We start from the raw sequence: 3,482 nt of genomic DNA on the forward strand, positions 1-3,482 counted from the left end.
CCCCCCCCCCCCCCCCCCCCCCCGGTGTTCTTTGGCATGCAGGGGCGCAGCTCTCAGCTTGGAAGCCAATCCTATGGTGAGGCCACAGTCAGGTTGATATTTTTACATCAAAAGGGATCATATGTCTGTACAGGGGTCAAATCTACTTTTATCTGGGGATATCAGGCCTGTCATGCCGCTTTGATCACATGGGCAGGACAAAAAATTGCTTTTATGACACAAAAATGGTCGTTAGCGAACTCTCCCTGAAATCCTTTCAAATGAAAGTTCATGTGACCAAATAGGACTCGCCTATCCATTACTCAAATGAAACAGATTTCTATTCTATTTCATAAACTGGAACATGAAATATATAAGGCCGTGCAAAAGGAAATTAAATGGTTGTCGGATATTATTGAAAAGGAAACATCAGAGCGAGCCGGTTAATCATTTCCAGTGATAAATAAAAACTGAAGTGAATCATTTATCAGCACACGGGGGTGGGGGCGGGGTATTCACTTTGTTGTTGCAGCATCTCTCAAAGTCGTCATCTTAAATCATTCCAAGGGTTTGTGGATCCGTCAATGCAATATCATCACTGTCATTATCAATCAAATCATATTATTCACCACACCTCAACCTTCAATCGGCGCGGTTGATGGCGGCGCCGGCGGGACACCTCAACCCGCTCCCATACCTTACCGATGGAGCTGTCGGGGAACGCGCTACCGTGGTCGCCGACAAACTATGATGCTCCGGGAAACGCTTCCCAGAAATAATCGCCCAATTATGCGGGCACATTACTAATTTAGGCGGGAGGATTTGCTGTGAAGCCTTCACACACCACACACACACACACACGAGCACAAACACACACACACACACACACACAAGCACAAACACACACACACACACACACACAAAAGCACACACACCCACACAGATACGCGCCGTAAAGAACATATTACTCGCCGCAAAGTCAACACGTGTGGAAGGTGTCGGAGCTTTTATCGCCGCTTGCAAATCTTTCAGTGGGCACACGTGCGGGGAACGTCCGTCCGCTTCTTCAGTCGGGGCAACGTGAACCATCCTCCCCGCCGCAGGGAAGAGCGGTGAGGGGGCGTCCTTGACACCGACGCTTCACCCCCCGAGACACGACGGCGGCCGGCCGCTAAACAGGGTGGGAGGCAGGCGGCGTGCGGAGCGCCGGCGTGGGCTTCACCCCGCTGCCGCCTCCCCCCCCCCGCCCAGCGGGAGGGACGAACGAGCCTCGTCCCTTCGGTTCGTCTCCCCCTCTCCTGCCCGACCCCCACCCGTCATCCGGTGAAGGGAAGCGCACGGCAGGAACCTCCGCTGTCACTTCAGCTGCTAATAATTCATCCGACACCGGAGGATGAGGAAAATGACGACGAGCTCAATCTCATTACGCAAGTACAATGTGGCGTGCTGCGTCATGGATTTTCCACACAATGGGCTCCCACGGGTCACTTTGAAATTTAGAGTGGTTGGATTGTTGTTGTCGGAGGGGGGCGGGGGGCGGGGAGGAGGGTTGGTATTTGTTTGGCAACGCAGCTTAGCGTGCACTTTGATTCCGCGGAGCGGAGTTGTTTGTCAGGAGCGCTTTCCGAGTTTCCACCGCTTGGAGGCCGATTCACATGGGATCGTATTATTTCACTCCCCCCAAAATAACAATCTCACGCGGCGGAAAACGGCGGCCTCGTCCGCAGGAAGCCTCCGCTCGCCCGCACGCGCGCCCGCACAAACGCACGCACGCTGGAGCGCTGACTCGCAGCGCATGCTAAGTAGCCCTAATGCATGCAGACAACCAGGGAAAGTTCTTCAGTCCCCGATTATTGTTGGAGGGCAACTGAGACCGACAGCGAGAGGGAGGCGACAAAGAAATTAATTTGCGAAATAAAAAAGGAGGGTGACAGAAACAATAGAGAGAGCATGAGAGAGGGAGGGAGAGGGAGGGAGGGAGGGAGAGAGGGAGGGAGGGAGAGAGAGGAAGAGAGAGAGGGAGGGAGGGAGAGAAAGGGAGAGAGAGGGAGGGAGGGAGAGAGGGAGGGAGGGAGAGAGAGGGAGAGAGAGAGAGGGAGGGAGGGAGGGAGAGAGAGGGAGAGAGAGGGGAATATTGTGGTGGCATCCCGTCATATTCAGATGGTTGAGCTTGAACTTTAAATCAGCTCATTTCTTCACCATGCCCTCTCCTCTTCCTCCTCCTCCTCCTCTTCTTCCTCCTCCTCCTCTTCTTCCTCCTCCTCCTCTCCTCAAAGCAAACTATATATCTGCTAATGACCTGAGGTCCTTCCCTGATTTGGCCTCAGCCATCCAAAAGGATTATGAATAACGCATTGACTCTAAAATTGCAAAAGTAATCCTCTTAAATCTCCTTACGTACCCTGGCAGACCATGTCGTCTGTTCCAATTGCCCCCGCTGTTCTCCTCGCTAGACAACGCTGCGCATAAAGGAAGGAAAAAAAAACAAAAAAAAACCAAGCACCTTTGGCTGAGGTGATTGACCGGTTATGATCACAACGTCCTCGGACTTGAATAGAATTTGAATGGAAGGCGGGTGGGCGGGCAGCTCTTCCTGCGGCGTGGCAGCGCTGCAACATTGCTGACTCATGATATTAAGCTTGAGAGAGGGAAAAAAAACAACAACAAAACAAAAAAAATAATAATAATACAGGCAACGGCCTTGCTCCGGGGGCTTCGGGGGGGTGGTATCCCCTCGCGTCGCTCGTCTCACGGCGTCGATTACAGTAAGGACGGCCGATATTTGCATAGGATAATGCCCTTCTATCCGCACGCGTTGACGCTTAAGTGATGTGATTGCAGCGGCCCCGGGACCGCCGCCGACATGAAAGCTGTCCCGGCACCGCCGACGAACGCCGACCTTGGCATAATGCGATGTTCCCAACGCAGCACAACGGGACCCTTTCTGCTCGACATGAGACGCCCGGCGCCGGCGCCACCCGCCGCCGGCTACGCGGGACCCCCGGCCCGACGCGCCCCATTAACTATACGGCGCGCCTCACCTCACGGGAATCTGCGTCGCCGATTATCTGGAGGTAAACGACGCGCCCTTCGTCGTACGTATCCGACACAAGCAAATGCATATTCAACAGGAAGGTCAGAGTGTGCGCGGTGCACGGGGAATATCTTCTTAGCATTAGCATACATTAAAAGGCCTGACATTGCACCATCTCCATAGAAGGACTTTGTAAAATGTATCTGAAGATTTAATCATATTGCGGTTCCTACGCAGTATTATCCTTATGCGTGCGTGCGTGCGTGCATGCGTGTGTGCGTCCGGTGTGCATGTTGCATTTGGATGGGCTGTAAACCCAGCACAGGACATTATTTCAATTGTTTCGACCTTGACCCTCCAGCATCCAGCATATTTCACCACCGTTATGACTGGGTTGGGCCGAGGCTGCAGTACCACGCTTGATTTAAACTAGCGGAAAGCCAGCCTCAAATATCAATTTGCCAGAGGT

The sequence above is a fragment of the Zeus faber genome (genome assembly GCF_960531495.2).
Source record: "Zeus faber genome assembly, chromosome: 16".
NCBI lineage: Eukaryota > Metazoa > Chordata > Actinopteri > Zeiformes > Zeidae > Zeus > Zeus faber.